The sequence below is a fragment of the Halichoerus grypus genome, chromosome 2, assembly GCF_964656455.1.
Source record: "Halichoerus grypus chromosome 2, mHalGry1.hap1.1, whole genome shotgun sequence".
Classification (NCBI taxonomy): domain Eukaryota; kingdom Metazoa; phylum Chordata; class Mammalia; order Carnivora; family Phocidae; genus Halichoerus; species Halichoerus grypus.
Genome location: NC_135713.1, coordinates 165,879,427 through 165,903,697, shown reverse-complemented (window position 1 = coordinate 165,903,697; position 24,271 = coordinate 165,879,427). Strand labels below are relative to the sequence as shown.

General features: G+C 43.2%; 1 pseudogene; it reads right to left on the bottom strand.

Moving 5' to 3' along the window:
• Positions 1–16,713: 16,713 nt before the first annotated feature.
• LOC118523486 (histone H3.3A-like) lies at positions 16,714–17,226 on the bottom strand (annotated as a pseudogene).
• Between the last annotated feature and the right edge of the window lie 7,045 nt (positions 17,227–24,271).

Below are 24,271 nucleotides of genomic sequence, written 5' to 3'. Positions count from 1 at the left end.
AAGCAGGCTTTCCGCTGAGCAGGGAGCCCGATGCGGGACTCGATCCCAGGACCCCGGGATCATGACCTGAGCCGAAGGCACACGCTTAACGACTGAGCCACCCAGGCGCCCCTGAAGAGAACTCTTTTATTGGTTAAAAACCATGTACATTTATGGTGCTGTTACACTGTGCTATATAGTGTTATCTGGCCGGCACTACTGTTCTTATTTATACAAGAATAGAATAAAAGAAGATTTATGGTTATCTGCACGTTTTAACACAGTGGTGAAGCATACCAGAGATCTGCCTCTTGCTAGTCGTGTGACTTCAACAAGTTATTTAACCTCCATGAGCCTCAAGTTCTTTGTCAATAATATAATAATAATGCCTTCCCTACAAAGTCACTGTGAGGAGTAGGTGAAGTAAAGTATGTGAAGCACCCACACAGTAAGCTCGTAATTAGCAGTAGCTATCATTATATTACTAATACAGCCTGGGCAGGACATAATAAACACAGCCTCAGCATATAGCATTGTTCCAGTAAGAATCGTAGCTAAGAGTGGTTTCCGTGGCTGAGTTGCAAGCACCATCTAAGCAGGTTTGGAGTTTGCTTCTCTGTGGATCTAAGAACAGTGTGTTTTACTATCATCATTTGTAAGTGAATTTTGCAATGAACCAATGTCTTGGTTCTGGGTCCCTCCAGAACAGACTCTAAGACAGAAGCTTTGGCTGCAAGTAGTTATTTAAAGGTGATCTCAGGAAGCACAGTAAGGAAGTGAGGTAGGGAAGGAAGGACAACCAACAAAGGGTGTGTTAATGAGCAGGTTAGTGCTGTGGGCGACCATCACTGTAGACACTTTGGAGCACAACTCAGAGTCAACTCATGAGAGGAAGGAAGCTCAGGTGTTTACCCACCAACTTCTTTCCATCACTGGTTAAGGAACAACTGTTGGGGTATTGACTCCCCAGCATCTCTAGCCCAGCGTATGAGTGTGGAGTGCACTGTTTTGATCCAGCCATGAAGGTTCAGGGGGAGACACTCAGGAAGTCACCTGTTTGCTATACGGGAACTGTTGGCAGGTGACCTCTAGGCAGGCCAAGGGCATGTGGGCAGGCCACCAATACCAACTTCTGTTTCTAAATGATTTTAGGAAATAATGGTTAATTATTCTTAGGTGTGATGATAGAATTGCAGTTATGTAGGAGACTGTCCTAATTCTTAGGAGATGCCTGCTGAAATATTTATGGGTTAAGTGTCATGAGGATTGCAATTAACTTTCAAATGATTCAGCAAACACACACACACACACACACACACACACACACAAAGCAAATAATAAGCTAATATTCACACCTACTGAATCTAGAATCTAGATAGGGCTAAATAGTTGCCCAGTTTCAATTTTTCTGTATATTTGACATTTTCATAACTAAAATCTGAGGGAAAGTATTTAGCAGATATTTATCCCCTATGTGCTGAGTACTCTAAACATTGGGAGGGCCAGTGTCATCCAAGCCAATATGATGTCTTTATCATGCATAAATAAAAGACTTGGCTTCTCAAGTCATCTCCTGACATCTGTGGAAAATTGCTTTACTAACTACACAAATCTATGATGTCTACAAGATGGATGGTGCTCCCCGAATTCCACAAAATTAAGTGGGTACCCCGAGAGATACAAAGATTTGCAAAACAAAGCTCCTCGTCTTGAAGGGCCTTACGTTCTAGAAGGGAAAGTTAATAATGAGTAGGAGCCAGGTAGAGTGCACTCGGTGCTGGAGAGGGAGTTGAGATTTTTCAAAAATGATATCATGGCGCCCCTTCTGGAGAGTCAAAGAAGTGATGAGTTTTGTCCAAGGTCATAAAAGTCATTCCTGGAACATTTCTCTTTCCTAAAACTGACAGAAAGGGGAAACAATTCTGCCATAAATAGTGAAGCCTAGTAGTTAACCATTAAGCCTAAGTAGTCTAGGACTTGACATCTCCCCCAAGTAGGTCAGGTCCAGAGGGAGAGGAGAGAGGCAGCCTCGAATTTGGAAATTCCTGGGAGTGGAAACCAATCTGCTCCTCATCCGGCCCCGTGCACTTCTGGACAGAGAAGGGGGTCCAAGACCTGGCAGCCAGAGCCTGCTGGTTTTGGTGAGCATAAGAAACACCTGGGGAGGGGCGCCTGGGTGGCGTAGTCAGTTAAATCTCTGCCTTCAGCTTAGGTCATGATCCCAGGGTCCTGGGATAGAGCCCCGTGTTGGGCTCCCTGCTCACAGGGAATCTGCTTCTCCCTCTCCCTTTGCCCCTCCCCCTGCTCGTGTTCTCTCTTTCTCTCTCTGTCAAATAAAAAATCTTAAAAAAAAAAAAAGAAAAGAAACACCTGGGGAGTCTCTGGGCACCTTTCCTTCACCAGTTCTGATGAGACTCAGGATTTTCATCTTTAACAACCTACCAGGTGACGGACACAGTGTTTAGGATTCTCATTTTGGGAACCACAGACTATAGACCAAGTGCTGGTGAGAGTGATGGAGATGGAAGCTCCTCAGCTAAGGGGAATGTGCATAGAGCCTACTGCATGGCAGGTGCTCCAGAAACATCAGCAAAAGGAGGGAAGGGAGGGAGGGAGGAACGGAGGGAAGAGAAAGGAAGGGAGAAAGAGATGAGGAGGATACCCACTTGGAGATAAATTAGGGGTGCAAGCTGGGTGCTCCCCTGGAAGAGAATGTGTAACAGGGCCGTCTGTGGGAGATGGACTCTGCAGGTGCACGGGCCCCACAGTACGTCCTATGGAACGGGGATGAAGAACAGGAGAGGGAACCAAGCAACCAGCATGTAGGAAAGGCCTGAGAGGCACAGGTTTTAAGCCATTTTTTAACCAGGGCCATTCCCGAAGGTCTTCAAGCCATAGCCTTCACATCTGCTGTCACCAAGCTTTATGCAACAGAGGCAGCAGCTTGGCAAATGGCTGGAGGGTTGCAAGCCAGGAGGACCATCTAGCTGGTCACTGGGAATGCATTGAGGGTTTTAAAGTGACAGAAAAGCTGGAAATCTGGCAGTCACAGCCTAGCGACAATAGAGTGGTTCTTTGAGCAATGCAGGGACCCAGTGTGGTGACTTTTCCATCCAGAATTCAACACGGTGTCCACTCAACTGCTTAAGCTCAGGGGTGCCTGGCTGGCTCAGTCAGAAGAACATGTGAATCCTGATCTCGGGGTCGTGGGTTCAAGCCCCACGTTGGGTGTAGAGATTACTAAAAAAAAAAAAAAAGAAGTAATAATCTTTTAAAAATAAAAAAAATAAACTGCTTACACTCAGTCATGGGACTTCAGAATTTCTAGCTCAAACAGTGATTAATGATCCTCTAACTTCCCAGTCTCCTTTAGGATTCTTTCATCACTGAAAATCTTAGACCTTAAATCAAGACCTCAGAGGCCACCTGTCTAGGGTTGCCAGATTTAGCAAATAAAAATACAGGACCCCTGCTAAGTTTTAAATCCAGGTAAACAATGAACACTTTTTTAGTCTAAGTATGTCCTGTGCAACTACTATCTGTTAGTTCATAACAAAGCCAATATTTGGGATATAGTTGTACTAAAAAAAAAAAAAATCTGTATTTATTTGAAATTCAGATTTAACTAAGTATCCTGTCTTTTATCTGGAAATCCTACATCTATCTACCCTTCCTCTTTTTAACGGATGAGGAAATGAAGCTCAGAGAGGTAAGGAGACTTGTCCAAAGCGACACAGGGGTTAGAATCCATTCAAGATTCCTGGATGCTCCACTGCATTCTTATCCAAATGCCGTATTTCAGAGTTTGACTTGGCTTCTTGAACCACCATGGATGTGCCTTAGAGTATCAGTGAAATTCCTGAATTTCAGGCAAAAATGTATGTGCGGACGGTTATTTTTCTGAGGAGATGCTTTCTGGCTTTTAATTAGCTTCTCAAAGGAGTCAAGATTTTTAAAAAAGAGATTAAAACCCACTCTTTCACAGTAGTATGCCCCACCTTCAAAATGCAAAACATCTATCACTCTCGGCTGAGGTCCCATTTCTGCTTCCTCTCTATCCCTTCACTCCCCGGCACAACCCTGGGCCCGCTGTCCCTCGGAGATGAGTAGATTTTGTCTGCAAACATCCCCTCCGTCATCTGCACACCACACGGAGATGTCATCCGACCCTCCACAACCTGCCTATATCAAAACCAAAAATCCTTCTGATCTAGTCTACATTTTCCTCGTTCTACGTCTTGGAACGGACAACCCAGGGTTGACAGACCGGAACACCTTTCAGAGACGAGGGAGAACGTGGCAGGGATGTGACCTTTGCGATTGACCACCAGAGGTCCCTCTCATCTGCAGTGGTTTTGAAGTTAGACTGCTAGGGGTTCGAGAAGATGCTTCCCCGGGCGCGCGGGGAAGGTCGCGGCCGGTTACAGGCCTACTGCTGTATTCCGGGCGAGCAGGGGGTGGGGGGAGCAGCCACGTGATTCAGCGAGAGTGACGCAGCATGAAATGGCTTCCTTGGACGTTGGACCATGTCTTCCGGTATCAGGCTCAAAGGCAGAGTTTTTACTTATTTTTTTATTTTTATTTTTTATTTTTTTTAAAGATTTTATTTATTTATTTGAGAGAGAGAGAGAGTGAGAGAGAGAGCGCAAGAGGGGGTAGGGTTAGAGGGAGAAGCAGACTCCCCGCTGAGCAGGGAGCCCGATGTGGGACTCGATCCCGGGACTCCGGGATCATGACCTGAGCGGAAGGCAGTGGCTTAACCAACTGAGCCACCCAGGCGCCCTCAAAGGCAGAGTTTTTAAGCAGCACGGGTTTGGAGCTTCCTTCTCCTCCACAAAGAAAAAAAAAACCACACACACACGACGTTTCCCCGCTCACCGTCACCAGGCAAACGTCCAGCTCTCTTTAGAACACAGTCTGGCTACAGAGGCGCATTTACCGGAAGCGAGTGAAGCTTCCGCTGGAGACTCTCATTTGCCGGCTCTAAAGGCCCTGACCCTAGTAGCTTTATATTTATAAGGTTGGATTCTTTTCTTTAAAGAAGGTGATCCCCCAAGTCTGTAAACACCAGGCCTCCTAGGGCCTGGATGTAGCTCCTCTGGTTCCAGGATACCGGATTTCAGAGAGGAAAGGGGCCGGGGCCAGTGTCAGAGGGAGGCCGCCCTGGAGACTAATGAGGGAGAGTTTCCTGTGGGATGAGGAAGAGGTTCATACATGTGTCAAACAACGAGGCAGCCGCTTAATTGCTAAAGAACTGTAACTGTGGGGGCACCAGAAGTGAGGGAGCTCCCTCTTGCCTGCCTGGAGCTTTCCGTGGCCATCGGGAGCTTGCCAAACCTCGAGGGGCAGGGTGGTTCACTGATCCGCCTGGAGCATCCTGTTGGCTGCTTTCTGAGTAAACAAGTGGTCTTGCCAACCATTGTGTAGATTTAGGGTGGGGGGAAATACTTCAGTCCCAGAATTCCTACGAGCTGTGACAGGCCATGAAGTTTACAAAAGAGTAAATAATTAATCAGGGTTGAATGAACAATGCTGTTTGGGAGGTATAGATGGATTCTGGAATCCAAACTAAATCAAGATCCACAACTTTAGAAGCAGGTGAGTGTAAGGAGCTGGGAGTTTTTTCTGAAAGAGAACAGTGCTGGAAACCTGCAGCCCGCAATATGTTGGAACTGACTGGTACCCGCGGGTAGGAGCTGACTCTGCGCATTTCTTCTCCATTCTGCATTCAGCTACTGCAACCCGGTAGCTTGAAATCAGCCACGCTGGGAGTATTTACACCACTGAAATTGGCAACTGCTACAACTCAGGGCTCTGCCCGCCGGGACTGGTTGTTAGATATTTCCCAGCACATCACTGCCGTTACTTTACCCTTAAAACCATCCCTCACTGCCCCCCCCCCCCCCCCCACTGACAGACCACAGAACCTGAAAGCGTGCCACCCTGTGCATGTGTATTTGTGTATGGGTAAACACACAAAGGATCACATTTGTACACTTCCCCTTTGTAGCCAGCTGGGATGTCAGCAATCTTCCTGGTTCTGTGTTGACATTTTTAGTGTTTTTCTACTACTTAGATCCTGATCCCAGACAGTGATCTCTCTCTCTCTCTCTCTCTTGAATTCACAGTTGTTCTCTCCCTTATATCGTGAAGGCTTCATTACCTCAGGGATTAAGGAGCCAATTGTGAAAGCTTCTGAGGCCATAATATAGTCAGGACAGCAAATCACCTGAGCTGTCCGCAAGTGAGAAGTACAGACCGTATCAGCAACTTGCATGGTATTGTCCAAGTGGAAATCATGTTAATATTTGGTCAGTGTTCTTTCAAGATGCAGGTTCTCACCAATGCACATCCTGTTCCCCTAGCCCTCGGAGAAATTGGAGATGAGCATCTTTGTGTCAGATGGACAGAACCCAGGAACGTTATGTCACTTCCCAGCCTGAAAGTCTTGAACTGCAAAATATTATATGGGAGACATAAGGAGGGGACTGACATCTTCGTGTCTACTTTAGGCAGATATTCCTGTAACAAATAGTCTTTGAGGAGATCATTATTATCCCCAATTTCCAGACAAAAGAATGGAGGCCCAGGGAATTTAAGTCATGTATTCAAGGATATATAGCTAATAGGTAGTATAATTTTTTAGTAGTAACTTAACATATCTAATATATACATAATATGGCAGAACTTGCAGGAAAATCAATCCCTTGTCTTATTTCTCTCCACGCACAGCCTCTCCTAAATCTGCTCCCCAAGGCAACGCTTTTTGTTTTGTTTTTTTTTTAAAGATTTTATTTATTTATTTGAGAGAGAGAGTGAGTGAATGAGAGAGAACAAAGTGGGGAGGGGCAAAGGGAGAGGGAGAAGCAGACTCCCCGCTGAGCGGGGTGCGTGACATGGGGCTCCATCCCAGGACCCCGGGATCATGACCTGAGCTGAAGGCAGACACACTTAACCAACTGACTGAGCCACCCAGGTGCCCCAAGGCAACTCTTTTTAGACTTCTACTGTTCCTTCTTAATATCTCTATCTTTAACCAATAGGCTTATAAGTAGAATGAGTGTAGTGACTTTGTTTAGTTTGTTTTATGTCTGTATCCTCATTGCTTTAGGACATCATAAAAATTTGTTGAAAAAATACCATCATTTGATGTAACAGTTGGTTTCCTGCTATGTAAGATAAGGATCTGGTGTGCTAAAAACATTTCCCTTTCACCTCCCCCACTGCTTCCCATTAAGTCTTTATCAATATGTTTACTTCCTCAGCTAGTAACCTTTGTAACTCCAAGTCATGCACATACTCCTTTATTTCTTATTCCACAACTATAAATACTACCTTTGGACTCCAGCGTGAGGGTCCTGGTTTCACGGCGGGTCTGTCTGACTTGAGGACGCACAGCTTTTCCATCCCGCTGACCACTTCTGGGCCAGTGAGTGTCCCTCTGCCTCATTTTGGAAAATATATTTAAAAAATAATAGGCACTGGGTAATGGATTTTGAGCTAGAGGTATTCTTGGGCCAGCGTCTACCAACAGAGAACGGTCTGAAGATACTGGAGTGAAGTTTATGAAGCTAAAGGTAAGTGTAGTTCAGAAGCATTAAAAAATATGCACAGTCCAGAATTCTGATAGCAGGTTTGCTGAAATTCTCCTATTGCCTAAGGTGAATTCCTGCCCTTCCTATAAAACAGGACTTGCATTTTACATTAGGGAGGTGATGGACCCAAGAAACTGGTAGATACTCTGGGGTCTATCATCAGCACAAAATACCCCAGAAATGCCCCCCCCATGTGTGCCTGGAGCCAAGTTATTTCCTTGGCATGCGGTGAGAAAGAGAGTGGGAGCTGAGCATAGCCCTGGCATAAGCCTGGGTGTGGGTTCCATTAGAGAAAGTAATTGACACCGAGAAGCAGAGGCCATGAAAGGAAAACAGACGTGGCCTTTGTTTCCCAGGGCCCTCTGGCTGACATTACACACACAACGCAAACACTGTCCACGTTGGTGCTTGATACGGACTTTTGTGCCCAGTCCCTGCCTTCTTCCAGAATACAGCTTCACTTGTCTTTTATATGTACTTCCTTGTCCCTGGTAAGTCCCACTCCTTGTTCTTAAAGGTACCTGCTGGCTCTGCATAGCTGAGTTAGACAAGGGCTTGACCTACACATCTGGAACCTGCGCTTGGGCAACACCCAGGACAGATGGCAGGAGAGCTCAGTTCTGAGCCCCACAGGCACCTGCTGGTCCTGCTATCTAAAGAGAACCCCAAGGACCAGCCCCTGCCCTAACCTAGCCTCATCCCTACAGTTCAGCAGGAACGTCCCCCTCTCTGCAGATTGTGGGGTTGCCAGGGGGAACCTGGCAATGTTTGCTTGAACTCTTTGCCCTATATTTAGAGACAATACCTACCTACTAGAAGAATATCATAGGAAGTAGTGGGGGAGCGCAGGTCATGGCAAGACTAGATTTGAGTTGTATACACTGAGGGTCTGGACTTGAACAAAGCCACATCATCAGGACTAGAATCAGTTAGGAGTAACAGAAAAATCTAGAAATGACTTAAAAATGCAAATCTATTTCTCTTTCATATTTTAAGAAGTCCAGAGATAGTCATCCCAGGATTGGTAAGGTATGCCATGGTATCCTTCTTGCATATTGCTTTAGCCTGTTTGGCTTCTAATCCCGAGGTTATCTCAACAGGGCTGCTAGAGTTCTAGTCATGGCGTCCACATTATAGCCAACACAAAGGAAGAAAGGCAAAGCGGGGCTTTGCTTTCTTAAGGCTATTGCCTGGAAATAGCTCACACCAACTACTTATATTGCTCATACCAACTACTGCTTATATGTCATTGGCCAGAGCCTGGTCACGTGACCACATCTCACTGCAAGAAGACCGATCATTGTTGTTTTCACTCCAGGCGGTCATGTGCCCAGCTAATAATCTGGGATTTTGTTACTAAGTACAAAGGAAAATGGAGATTGAAGGACAACCAGTTGTCTCTAATCCTTGATGGAGCAGATCAATAAGAGATCTGCTTATTTGGGGTTGACTGGCCTAAACAAACATTACACATGTTGGAGAGCCAACTCCCAAGGACAAAGATGAAACATCCTCTCAGGTCACACCCACTCCACTGACCTCTCAGGTCAGGTCAGACCAACTCCATTTGAGGGATTGGGATAATTAGTATCCCAATGTATCCTGGCTAAGAAGGCATGCTATCTAAAGATAACCTTTGTCCCTGCCACGGGAAAGAAGAGCAATAGGCTTAGACCTGTCCCGACACACAACTGAAGGAAGCAGGGGGAAACATCTCTAATAGATATGTACCCAAGGGCATTGGACTCCAAATTAGGGTTTGATTTAGACCTTGCACCTATCTTCAATGACTAACATGGTTGGTCAAGGTATGCCTCCTGGATCACAGAGCACTGAGAATTCAGGCCATGCCAGATGGAGGAGTAGAGAGCTTCACTGACCAAGACCTGGTCAGTCATGTCAATCATGGGGCACCCCTGATCCAGGGAAAGCCACACCCATGGAAGTATATGGATACTGTGGCAGGCAGTCTCTGAGAGGACCTCAATGATCCCTCCTTCCTGTTATCCATACCTGTGTGTAGTCGCTTCTCCTTGTGTGTGGGCAGGACTCACTGCCTCATTTCTAACAAAGAGAATATGGCAGAAGCTGTGGGATGTCACTGCTGAGAATAGGTTACAAAAAGACTCTGGCTTCTGTCTTGCTCTCTGTTTGAGCACTCACTGAGGGAATCCAGTTGCCCTTGTGCGATGCCCTTGGGGAGGTCCACATGGCAATGAACTGCTGTCTCCAGCCGACAGCCAGGGATGATCTGAGGCCTGCCAACAGCCACCTGAGTAAGCTTGGAAATGGATCCTTCTCCAGTCAAGCCTTGAGATGACTGTAGCTCCCACCAGTAGCTTGACCACAATTTTGTGAGGAACCCTGAACCAGAGTCACCCAGCTAAGCTGCACCCAGATTCTTGCCTCGCAGAAACTGTGAGAGCATGTCTATTGTTGCAAACTGTGGAGTCTTGGGGTAATTATTTAGGCAGCAGTAAATAATGAATATAGGTTGTTTAAATCTTAGAAATTCTGTGAATTTATTCCCATTCTCAACTTTTAAAACCTGTTGCTATCTCAGCCTTGAAGCGCCAGGTTCAGGCCATGCAAGAATGTGATCACAGAGCTGAGATAATCCCCTTGAAATTAGAGAAATATCTCTGCAAGCAGTGTGAGTGTCACGAAGAAATACTATAAATCACTTTCTTTATTTAAAAAAATGTGTGGGAGCGCCTTTCCGCAGCAGACGACATGCCTCTGCTTAGAGAAGCAGAGTCCCGTTTCTTCTCACAACATGCTGAAAAGGCATTCACTCACTGGTCGCATTGCATATTTGCAATCTCCTCTCCTTCCTTCATCCCTGAGTCAAGGTCAGGGCACCTGTTGTTTGCTTTGTTCTCTGTGAGTGAAGCATTGTGTGGATTGGCATTCCGGTGCAACCTTTTATTCCTAGAATAACGCTCTTCTTTGCTAAGCATATGGCCAGGTTTCCATCAGTATCGACTCCAACATCTATTTTTTCACAAAATAATTATTATAGATGAAAACTCTCTTCTCCCGTAGCATGAATCTGTAGCGATGAATAGAATAAAATGTCATGGAGCATTTTTCCCTCCTATATTTAGCACACATATGCCAAGGGCTGTTTTGTACATAGAACATCAGCCTTTTCCTTCCTACGTGAAGGGAAATATCTTTTAGGATGCGCACACATAGTAATTGCTTTTTTACATTGTATGCTGTTGAATTTTTGCAACAGCCTAGAACATCACTAGATAAACAACTTTTGTTTGCTTTCCCTTCAAGCATAAAATGTGTCATTAGCTCCTTAATTGGATTTAGACCTTTTTGGCAATAGAATGATTTATAGCCTTGTTTTACTGCGGAAGTGTAGATTTCAATAATGTTGCTATAGTTATGATATTTTCTGTCTGCCTTTAGAAACAAAATTCATCAATTTGGAAAGCATTATTTGTTCTTATTCTAGAAAAAATTTTATTTCTTTATTGAGAGGTCACCATCTTTTGTTTGAAAAAGACAATAAAAAGTCCTGGGTGGCTTTATGTTCATATCTGAACAAGTTCATAATAATCAATAAACTGAGGAATAGAGATGAATAAATTGCTAGCCCAGGAATATCTAATTTTCAGATACCCACTATCCCTTTTACTATTTGCACTATTATTTTTTGCCTACTTGTGCAAAATAATTACATTTTCAGATGTCTATCCTATAACACACAGAGTCATGCTCTATATTTTCACTAGAGTCCTATTCACTAACTTTATAATGCTATTTTGATTTGTGGTATTCACGTTACTGTATTCGTGATTTTTATTTTATTTATTTTATTTTTATTTTTAGAGAGGGAGGGGGAGGGGGAGGGGGAGAGGGAGAGAGAGAATCTTAAGCCGTCTCCACGCATGGAGCCTGACATGGGGCTCGACCTCACAATGGTGAGATCATGACCTGAGTCGAAATCAAGAGTTGGACGCTTAATCGACTGAGCCACCCAGGCACCCCTATTCGTGATTTTTTAAAAAAGCTTTAATAACAGGTTGACTGAGATATAATTCACATAAAATTTGCCCTTTGAAAGTGTGCAACTCAGTGGCTTTCAGAATATTCGTAGAGTTGTGCAACCATCACTGTTATCAAATTTTAGAACATTTTCATCACCCCAAAAATAAACCCTCTCCCCCCATTAGTAGTCACTCCCTATTCCCCCCTTCCCTCCAGACCCTGAAAACCACTAATCTGCTTTCTGTCTCCACAGGTTTGCTTATTCTGGACATTTCCAATAAAAGTAATCACACAACATGTGGTTTTTTATGTCTGACTTCTTTCACTTAGCATGTTGTTTTCAAGATTCCTCCATGCTGTGGCATCTATCATGACTTCATTCCTTTTTATGGCCAAATATTTTTCCATTATATAGATATGACACATTTTGCTTATTTCTTCATCAGTTCATGGACAATTAGATTGTTTCCTCTTTCAGCTATCACGAATAACACTGCTACGGACATGCATGTACAGGTTTTTGTGCGGACGTGTGTTTTTGTTTCTCTCGTGTATATACAGAAGAGAGGAGCTGCTGGGTCTTATGGTAACTCTATGTCTAACGTTTTGAGAAATTTCTAAACTGGCTGCACCATTTTACAATCCCCCTAGCAATGTATGAGGGTTGCAATTTTTCTGCATATTCATCATCATTTGTTATTGTCTGTCTTTTCTATTTTAGCCATCCTAATAAGCTTAAAGTGGCAGCTCATTGTGAATTTTTTGATTAACAGCTTTATTGAGATATAATTCACCTCCATACAATTCATCCACTTAAAGAGTGGGCCCAGGGGCACCGGGCTGGCTCAGCCGGTGGAGCATGTGACTCTTGATCTCAGGGTGGTAGGTTGAAGCCCCACATTGGATGTAGAGATTACTTAAAAATAAGATTTTTTTTTTAAAGCGTACCATCCAGTGGTTTTTCATACATTCACAGTTGTGCAATCATCACCACAATCTGTTTTGGAACACTTTCATCATCCTCAAAAGACACTCCATGCCCTTTAGCAATCTCATTGTGGTTTTCATTTGCATTTCCCTTGTGAGTAATAATATTGAACATCTTTTCATGTGCTTATCGGACATTCGTACATCGTCTTTGGAAAAATGTCTGCTCAAATCTTTTGCCCATTTTTGTTTTTTTTAAGATTTTTTTATTTGAGAGAGAAAGAGAGAGAGAGAGAGGACATGGGGGGGGGGCCGAGGGAGAGAATCTTCAAGCAGACTCCCTGCTCCTGCTGAGCTCAGAGCCCAACATGGGGCGTGGGGCTCGATCCCACGACTCTGTGATCATGACCTGAGCCGAAACCAAGAGTCAGACACTCAACTGACTGAATCACCCAGGCACCCCTTGCCCATTTTCAATTGAGTTATTTTTCTTCTTATTGTTGAGTTATAAGATTCTTTATATATTCTAAATACAAATCCCTTATCAGGCATCTGGTTTGCACCTAGTTTCTCCCATTCTGTGGGTTGTCCTTCTACTTCCTTGATAGTGTCCTTTGAAGCACAAATGTTTTTAATTTTGAAGAAGTATAATTTACCAATTTTTTTCTGTCACTTATGTTTCTGATGTCATATCTAAGACAACATTGTCTAATCCAAGATCACAAAAATTCACTCCTATGTTTTCCTCTAAGAGTTTTATAGTTTTAGCTCTAACATTTAGGTCGAAGATCCATTCTGAGTTAATTTTTTACATATGGTATGAGATAGGAGTCCACATTCATTCGTTTGTGTATGGATATCTAGTTGCCTGGGCAGCATTTGTTGAAAAGACTAATTTTTCTTCATTGAATGATCTTGATACCCTTGCCAAAAATCAATTGACCCAAAACAGGAAGGTTTATTTCTGAATACTCAATTCCATTCCATTGATCTATATGTGTCTATACTTATGTTATTACCACACTGTTTTGATTACTTTTTTTTTTTTAAAGATTTTATTTATTGGGACGCGTGGGTCAGTTAAGTGTCTGCCTTTGGCTCAGGTCATGATCCTGGGGTCCTGGGATAGAGTCCCGTGTCGGGCTCCTTGCTCAGCGGGGAGCCTGCTTCTCCCTCGGCCTGCCGCTCCCCCTGCTTGTACTCCCTCTGACAAATGAATAAATAAAATCTTTTTTTAAAAAGGTGGAGAGAATAAGAGAGAGTGAGCACAAGCTGGGGGAGGGGCAGAAGGAGAGGGAGAAGCAGACTTCCCACTGAGCAGAAGGCCCCATGCGGGGCTCAATGCCAGGACCCTGGGATCACGACCCCAGATCATGACCCTAGATCATGACCCCAGCCGAAGGCAGATACTCAACCGACTGAGCCACCCAGGAGCCCGTTTTGATTACTTTTTACTAGGTTTTGAAATTAGGAAGTCTGAGTCCTTCAACTTTGTTCTTCTTTTTCAAGATGGTTTTGTCTATTCCAACTCCCTTTCATTTTCATATGAACATTAGGATCAACTTATCAATTTCTGCAGAAGAGAACACTGGTATTTTGATAGGAATTTCACTGAATCTGTGTAACAATTTAGAGTGTCATCATCTTAACAAAATCAAGTCTTTTGATTCATAAGCATGGGATGTTTTTCCAGTTATTTAGATATGCTTTAATGTCTTTCAATAATGTTTTGTAGTTTTTGGTGTACAAGTCTTACAGTCATTTTGTTAAATTGATTCCTAAGTATTTTAACTTTTTTGATGCCATTGTAAGTGAAATTGTTTTTTCTTTTTTTTTAAAGATTTTATTTATTTGAGAGAGAGCATGAAAAAGAGAGAGAAAGAGAGAGAGAGACAGAGGATGAGTAGGCAGAGGGGGAGGGACAAGCAGACTCCCTGCTGAACAGGGAGCCCGATGTAGGGCTCGATCCCGGGACCCCGAGATCACGACCTGAGCTGAAGGCAGCAGCTTAACTGACCGAGCCACCCAGGTGCCCCTGAAATTGTTTTCTTAATTTCATTTTCAAGTTGTTCATTACTAGTGTATAGAAATGCAGTTGACTTTTCCATGCTGATCATGTGTCCTACAACCTTGCTGAACTTGTTTATTAGTTCTAATAGTTATTAGTCTCCATTAAGGATATTGTGTATATAAGATCAAATTAAATCACCTAAAAATATAGTTTTACTTCTTCCTTTCCTATCTGAATACCTTTTATTTGTTTTTTCTTGTCTAATTGCCCCAAATGGAACATCCAGTATAATGTTGAATAGAAGTGGTGAAAGCAGACATCCTTGGCTTATTCCTGTTTTTAAGGAAAAGTTTTCAGTCTTTTACCATTAAGCATAATAGTAGATGGGTGTTGTATTCATATTTTAATGAACTACTTTTGAGCTGCTAGTTCTTTTTTTTATATAGTTTAATATATTTTAATAGCAAACTTACAGGAATAGCACAGAAGACAGACAATGTTAAAAACATGTACTTGCACGTAGGACAAGTCAGTTAGAAAAGTATAGTGAATGGATGTAATCTACTACTTATAAAAATGCTATAAACACCAGTTAGTTGCTGTCAATAAGAAATGTACTTGTTTATTATGCTAAGCGAAATAAGTCAATCAGAGAAAGACAATTATCATATGATCTCACTGATATGTGGAATTTGAGAAACAAGGCAGAGGATCATAGGGGAAGGGAGGGAAAAATGAAACAAGGTGAAACCAGAGAGGGAGACAAACCATAAGAGACTCTTAATCTCAGGAAACAAACTGAGGGTTGTTGGAGTGGAGGGGCGTGGGAGGGATGGGGTGTCTGGGTGATAGACATTGGGGAGAGTATGTGCTATGGTGAGCGCTGTGAATTGTGTAAGACTGATGAATCACAGACCTGCACCCCTGAAACAAATAATACATTATATGTTAATAAAAATAAAAAGAAGAAATTTACTTGTTTTGGGTGCCTGGGTGGTTCAGTTGGTTAAGTGTCTGCCTTTGGCTCAGGTCATGATCTCAGGGTCCTGGGATCCAGCCCTGTGTCAGGCTTCCTGCTCAGTGGGGAGCTACTTCTTCCTATCCCTCTGCTGCTCCCCCGGCTTATACTCTCACTCTCTCCTCTCTGTCAAATAAATAAATAAAATCTTTTTAAAAAAAGAAATTTACTTGTTTTTTAAAAAAATCCAAAATCCAAATACTGGCATTGTCCAGAAAAATTTAACAGGTTTATTTGTGTGGTTTTTTTTTTTAAGATTTTATTTATTTATTTTTAGAGAGAGAGAGAGCATGAGCAAGGGGGAGGGGTGGAGAGAGAGGGAGAAGCAGGCTCCCCACTGAGCAAGGAGACTGAACCAGGGCTCAATCCCAGGACCCCGGGACCACAACCCGAGCAGAAGGCAAACATTCAACCGACTGAGCCACCCAGCCACTGCTTAACAGGTTTATTTGTAATTGTTATAAAGTTGAACTGCTGAAACATGTTCACTGAAACATTCTGACTTGCGTTAATGCTTTATGTCCCTGCCTTTCTATTAAAAATTCACACACACACACACACACACAAATGGAAAAACTGCCAATACCTGATTTCTGCTCCCTACTTTTCCACTTGCAGTCATATACTTAGGTGCCTTTTAATCCCATGGGAAAAAAATATCTAACATTCAGAATTACCAATAACAGGAAGAAGAGAATTTTTTTTTTAAAAAGAATGAAATGTTTTCCATCATAGTGGATTCTTTTTTTTTTTTTAGATTTATTTATTTATTTATTTGAGAGAGAGAGAGAGAGCATGCAGGGAGGGGCAGAGGGAGAGAAGCTTCAAGCAGACTCCCCAACAAGCAACTGGAGCCTCACACCGGGCTCTATCCCACAACGCGTGAGATCATGACCCCAGCTGAAGCCAAGAGTAGGAAGCTTAATTGACTGAGCCACCCAGGCGCCCCCATCATAGTAGATTCTTTTTTTTTTTTAAGATTTTATTTATTTGTTTGAGAGAGAGGGAGCACAAGTGGGGGGAGGAGCAGAGGGAGAGGGACAAGCGGGCTCTGTGCTGAGAGCAGAGCCCGACGTGGGGCTTGATCCCACGACCCTGAAATCATGATCTGAGCTGAAATCAAGAGTAAGACGCTTAACTGACTGAGCCACCTGGTTGCCCCCCATCAGAGTGGATTCTTAAGCACGTTCTCCACATAGGCCAGGTGCTAGCTGGATGTCTTTTGGCATAATTGTTATATGTTTGGCATGGATAGCACACAGGCTGGTGTCTCCAAAGAGGCCCATCAGATAGACCTCGCTTGCCTCCTGCAAAGCACCAATAGCTACAATCTGGAAGTGCAGATCTGTTTTGAAGTCCTGAGCAATTTCTCACACCAGACTCTGGAAAGGAAGTTTGTGGATCAGAAGTTCAGTGGACTTATTTTTTTTAATTAACATATAATGTATTATTTATTTCAGGGGTACAGGTCTGTGGTTTGATGGACTTCTAATAACGTCTAATTTCAGAGTGCCATGGGACCAGGCCTGTAACGATGAGGTTTCTTCACCCGTCCAGTAGAGGGCGCACTCTTGCGAGCGGCTTTTGTAGCCACTGGCTTCCTCTGTGCTTTACCGCAGGTCCATTTGCAGGCAGTCTGCTTTGTACCAGCCATGGTACAAAGACCTCCTTAATTACCCCCCTTCTCCTTGGGCTGGGCTTGGCAAGCTCGAGGCGGCCCTGGCGTTAGTGAGTGACGAGTGACGGTGGCGAGGAGGCCTGAGCTACTAGTTCTTTTTAAAATCTTTTGGAAATATGGTGCCCTGGGATAGTGGCAATGAAAATGCAAATTTAAGCATTGTTCAGTCAGTGTTCTTAGTTGCAAGCAGCAGAAACTAACTCTAGGTGATTTAAGCATGAAAGAAAATTTCCTAAAGCGATCTTGCTGGGACTGATGGAGAAATAGGCTCTGAGAATCGTCAGAATGAGGGGTGTTCCAGCAGTAACCAGGACCACAGCCTAAATATTACTATAAATCAGTCCGGGAAGATCCTGTGGCTACAACTGTGGAACCACTGAATGCCACAGGTTGGATCGTGCTCCCCAGAGGCCCTGGACACTGCCTCACTGCTAAAACCGTAGCCCCTGCAAGTGGATATTTCTGCCACCACGGCGCCACCAGCCACCACAACCAGTTCCTGATTCTCCGTGTCACTTGTCCACAGTCCAAAGTTGGAGAAAGGACGGTGCAAGATCACGTCTACACTTGTGTCTCAGACCCGTTGACGCTTCCCAGCCCGCCTTTGGAATAAGACTGGGGCAGCTCAAGGGTGCAGCAATCTGGTTGGAAGGAGGTCTTGTGTTGAAATTGCATTTGCAGCATTAACAAATTGTGTTTCCTTAGACTGTGTATTTATTTAGGGTGGCTTTGGGCATATAATGGAAAGTAGGGAGAGGCTGGTGATGGTAGAACTCTTCCACAAGTCACCCTTCGGCATGTAATTCAGACATACCTAGGTTTAACTCCTAGCTGAACCACTTGATTTAGTTACGGAGCTTAGGAAAATCACGTGAGTTTTCTGAGTCTTGTTTCTTTCTTTCTTTTTTTTTTTTAAATAGATATTTTGTGGGTTTTTTTTTTTTAAAGATTGTATTTATTTCAGAGAGAGAGAAAGAGGGCACAGAGGGAGAGGGAGAAGCAGGCTCCCCACTGAGCAAGGAGCCCAACGCAGGACTCGATCCCAGAACTCCGGGATCATGACCTGAGCCGAAGCAGATGCTTAACCGACTGAGCCACCCAGGCGCCCTGAGCCTCGTTTTCTTTGTCTAGAAAATGAAAACATAATAGTACCTTTTTTACAGGGTCATTGTGGGAGTCAGAGGAGCAATGAACATAAAAATGAATAAGACAGTGTTTGGACATAGAAACGTTAAGAACTGGTGGCTGTTGTTTATATTCTTGGGTCAGTCTGTTTCTTGGCTACCAGGTCTTTTTTCTTGGAGTCAGCAACAGCCCGTTTTTCACTCTAGCTTTTGAACCATCTCTGGCTCCTAGACTTTTGTGTTCCAGCTCCCAACCAAAGCCAGTGTTTCTGAACTTGCGTATCTGACCTACTCAGAAGCAGCACTGCCTCATATTGAACTTGATATTGGACGTGTAGTCCTGGCCATGTTATCGGCAGAAAGCTGTCGGGCTTAGAAATGCCTCTCCACCCCTTCCACAATTAGCCAGGCACACTGGCAAGAGACAGAGCAGAGAAATCAGGTGTTGTAAGCACAGGCTTTGGAGTCAGACTGCGTAGACTCGAACCCACCCGTCTCCACCACTTATTAGGTATTAACTTTGGAGAAGTTATATCATCTCTCTGTTTCCTCTTCTGTAAAATGGGGGTAATGGTATTATTATTTCATGGAGTTATGATGATTAAATAAATATATTTTTTAGAACAGTACTAGGCCAGGAGGAAGCTCTGTAGTACTTGCTTTTATTTTATTTTATTATTTTATTTTATTTTTTAAGTCTGAGACTCAAACCTAAGCACCAAAGAATGAGGACACAAGGCAGGAAAATTATAACTGGGAGCTAAGACGCTAAGGTCAGATTGTGCCCAGCAGAAAGCCTGGCTCAGGCCGAACGGGGAGCTGCTGGTGCTGGCCTACTGGCAGAAGAACGACAGAATCAGAGCCATGCTTTGCAACAGGGGTCTCCAGAGGGGGTATGTGTGCTCATTCCTGGGGCTGTATTAGATGCTACCTGGGATACAGAAAAAAATATTACAATTTCTATTTATTTTTCTTTAAAAAAATAAAACTTTTCTGCAATCTACTGTATGGACTGATGCTGGCAGCCACACTTATCCATGAGAGAGGTCTCCTGAAAGGAACTTGTGGGCCCTAGGGTATCGTCGTTAAGGCCATTTTTATGAAAACAAAACCAAAAAACCCAAGACTTTTAAGTAGTAGAAACTTGGTGGTTGTTGTTGTTGCTGCTTAGTAAGTTCTGTGCCCGAGGTGGGGCTCAAACTCACGACCCCGAGATCAAGAGTCACATGCTCTACAGACTGAGCCAGCCAGGGGCCCCTAAGTAGTAGAATCTTTGTAATATTGTATAATGAGTTAGGGAGAGACGTAAAAATCAGTTGTATCAAACAGGCTCATAGGTCACTTTGGGGTAGAGGACTTAAAAGAATTGCCAATTTAAAGATAAATTACAGGGGCGCCTGGGTGGCTCAGTCGGTTAAGATCTGGGGTCCTGGGGTGGAACCCCACATCGGGCTCCCTGCTCAGCAGGGAGTCTGCGTCTCCCTCTGCCTCTCCCCCTGCTCATACTCACTCTATCTCTCAAATAGATAATTAAAATCTTTTTAAAAAAGTGAACACTATGCTACCTAGCAGATATTAAAAGAATAAATACGTTTAGACAGTATCTTTAAAGAAAAGGTGGTGCAATGTAAAAGTAACTGCTTTTGCAAAGAAACTCTTTATTGAGAGACCATTTTGAAAATGGATGCCTGGAGGGGTGCCTGGGTGGCTCAGTGGTTAAGTGTCTGCCTTCGCTCAGGTCATGATCCCAGGGTCCTGGGATCAAGCCCCGCATCGGGTTCCCTGCTCAGCAGGAAGCCTGCTTCTCCCTCTCCCGCTCCCCCTGCTTGTGTTCCCTCTCTCCCTGTGTCTCTCTCTGTCAAATAAATAAATAAAATCTTAAAAAAAGAAAGAAAGAAAGAAAGAAAGGAAAGAAAGAAAAAGAAAGAAAGAAAGAGAAAGAAAATGGATGCCTGGAAATGTTTCCATTGTTATTTTATCCCTGAAATTGATATAACTATATTATCACCTAGGAAACATTTGAATCTTCATGCTTAAAAAATTTTGGAAACAAAGTCCTCTGATCTATTCATATTCCAGACATAGGTTTACAATACCTTTCAATTGGCTTGCAAGAATAACTCTTTGACAGTACATTTATTGGCTGAATTTTGATAAAACTGCATAATTGGTGGATGGAAATGAGTATTAGGGCCTAGTAATGCATTTTTGGTGCATTTTAATACTACATTACTTTGTGAGACTCTTTTTTCAGCTATGGTGATGAATAAAACCTTTTTTCAAAATAAACCGAAGTTAGAAACATGTTTGTGAATCTCTGAGTCACAAATTATTAAACCAACATTAAAACAAAAACAGTGAAATTTATGCAAGTATAGAGAGAACAAAAATGTTTTGTATCTCTGACATGTCAAATAAAAATTTAAAAATATTCATTTCCTCTCTATTTCCTTTTAATTTATATTCTTCTGCACATTTTACAATGTTCATCTATGTTTAGTCGTATGCGTACATTACTTAGAAATAAATAAATATACTAGAGATTCATGCTCAAGCATTTTTGTTGAGAGGGAAGTCTGAGCCTGTGTAGGAGATAAAGGAAGAGGGAGGCAAAAAGATGTTAGGACCCAGACCAGTCCAGCACCTCTGCCTCACAACATCCCTGGTCAGTGGTAGTAAGAGAATGAATTAGGGTGGTGACATTTTGAATGGAAAGGGACAGTTTCAGGAAAATGAGGTGATGAGAAGACAGCAGAAAGGTTTGGTTACTAATGGCACTTAGAAAGCAAGGAGAGGGGCACCTGGGTGGCTCAGTTGGTTAAGCGTCTGCCTTCAGCTCAGGTCATGATCCCGGGGTCCTGGGATCGAGCCCCACGCCGGTCTCCCTGCTCAGCGGGGAGTCCGCTTCTCCCTCTGCCCCTCCTCCTGCTCCTGCTCTCTCTCTTAAATAAATAAAGTCTTTTTTAAAAAATCCACCATTTAAAAAAAATAGAGAGCAAGGGGAAGGAGGTATCAATAACTGAACTGAGGACAAAAAGTTTGGGGCATAAAACAATGAATTTCATTTTAAGCATGTTGAACTTGAGTGCCTTTTGGGACCTTAAGAGAGAAGATCAAAGGAGCAGTTGAAAAAAAGAGAGTGGGTGACAGTGGCTAAAAACGACTTTCCAGTCCATATGTTTTACAGTTCTAACATATTGCTGTAAAGATAATACACATTCATGGGAGACAACGGATTTGACTTCTTAAAATATGAGTACCCTTTAGAGGCACACATATCTCTCTTTCTCCTTTAAGGACTTCCCACTGTAGCAGAAGATGGGTGAGAGAGGGAATCCGGAGGCTTAAGGTAGAGACACTGCTCTGGGAAACTCAAATTCCAAACCCACTCTACCACTCACTGGTAAGGCAACTCTGGAGACTTACTTAATCCTCCTAAGACTTAGTCCCGCCATTATTAAATGATGGCCTAATAATAAGTATTTTATAATGCTATTGTGCTAATTGAATGAGCCACATAAAGTACTTATATCCTCGCCTTATACCGTTTTTAAGCATTATTTAAGCATTAAATAAATATTGGTTCTAATTATCGTCTGGTCTCCGTAGTTCTTGGCAAACAAATTGGCTGCTGTGGTATCTTTCATCTCAGGCCACTATATCAGAGACTACACATTCACATACTCATAAAGCCTGGACCTTGTGTTATATCTGTCCCCAAATAAGTGTTGTTTTCTCCCCTTCAATACTTCTATAAACAGTGGCACCACGCAGCACATTTGGGTTTTTTCTAATGTTTCATATAAAAACTATATACTCACATTCACACGCGCATGCACACACACACACACACACACACACACACACACACTCACACACATACTAAAGACTATCCACAAAGTTTTGAGACCTGAGCTGAGAAAGAACATTAAAATTCCCATATTTGTGGGGTTTTTTTTTAAAGATTTTTTATTTTTTATTTGTCAGAGACAGAGTACAAGCAGGGGGAGCAGCAGGCAGAGGGAGAGGGAGAAGCGGGCTCGATCCCAGGACCCCGGGATCATGACCTGAGCCGAAGGCAGACGCTCAACCATCTGAGCCACCCAGGTGCCGCAAAATTCCCATATTTGGATCATACCTATAATAATGATGATTATCCTTATGTTATAGACTGGATGTTTGCGTCTCCCCAAAATTCATATGTTGAAATCCTAACCCTCAATGTGATGGCATTAGGAGGTGGGGCCTTTGAGAGGTGATAAGGTCATGAGGACAGAGACCTCTTTTATAAAAGAGACCCCACAGAGTTCTCTTGCCCCTTCTGTCATGTGAGGACAGTGAGAAGACATTTATGAACCAGGAAGTGGACTTTCATCAGACACCGAATCTGCTGGCACCTTGATCTTGGACTTCCTAGCTTCCAGAACTAAGAGAAATAATTTTCTATTTGTAAGCCACCCAGTCCATGGTATTTTTGCTACAGCAGCTCAAACTTAGACATTTTACATCTATGTAGAATTTTGCAGTCACAGAAATGATACACATTGAGAAAAGACAACAGAAATCCACCACGTATATACGTGGTGTCCCTGAAGTAGAGAGCTGAACAAATTGAGAATAAAAATATTCGAAGAGAGGGCGCCTGGGTGGCTCAGACGGTTAAGTGTCTGCCTTCGGCTCAGGTCATGATCCCAGGGTCCTGGGATCGAGTCCCGCATTGGGCTCCCTGCTCCTTGGGAGCCTGCTTCTCTCTCTGCTTCTCTCTCTCTCTCTCTGTCTCTCATGAATAAATAAATAAAATCTTAAAAAAATATATATTCGAAGAGAAAAGTAGTTCCCTGAAATGAAAACCGAATCTACAAATTTAAATCATACACTGTGTTGTAGGAAAAATTAATATAAGAGGCATAAAAACATGACATAGTCACATGAAATGACTAAACTTCATGAACGAGTGAATAATCCTACATACATCTAGGCAAAAAACACAAGTCACTTGTAATAGGAAGAGGTAAAGCTGGATTCAAACTTATTTACAGCGATGGTCCATGCCAGAACATGATAGAGCAATGTAAGGAGAAATTAGTGTGACCCAGGAATTTTATACCCAGCCCAGTATCTACCTGTGTATGAAGGCAACCAACAAAGAGTCTGACACGTGGTTAGGCTTAGCTCAGGTAAGGCAATATAGAAATACTTTTTGTAAAAGCTACCTAATGATGAAATCCAGGCAATTAAGACATTTCAGAAGAAAAAACTAGGGAACGGGGGAAATGTGATATAACAGGACTAGTCATCTATGTAAATATAGAAATAAAGCAACACAATTACAGATCGTTACAAAATAGGTCCTCCATGTTTGAACAAAGAAGAGCCAGCATGCTAAGTGAGGACATCGAAGTGGTGGTGGTGGTCCATCCCAGGATATCAGAGCCTGAGTGGAGCAAGGAGGGCATCCATGCAGAGGAGCAGCCCCACACAGGGTAGGTGTCAGAGTCCATGCAAAGTACTGGTGTCGGAGGGCTTCTTGAGTACACGACGTTGGAGCCTGTGAGGGTGAGAAGGGTATCCACATTGGGTGGCGATGGCGGTGGCTGAGGGCAGGGTGTGAGAGTCTGAGCCAGATGGCAGAAGTGTCCATGCATGGAGGTGACCTGGCAAGGGTGTCAGATCTCCAAGCAGGGCGAGGAGGGCCTCTCTGTGGGAGCACAAACTGGTATAGAGTACGAGAGCTTGAGCATGGTAAAAGGGAATCTCCACTGTAGGGCGTAAAAAAGTGTCTTGTCCTTATTTGTGATCTTTCTGACCGTGTGTGACTGTTTTTTAAAATGTGCTTTAACATAGACTTTTTTTCTGACATTGCAGCTACTTACACGGGAGGAAACAACACAGAAAATGGTTTTAAAGTCTTATTTGGGGCGCCTGGGTGGCTCA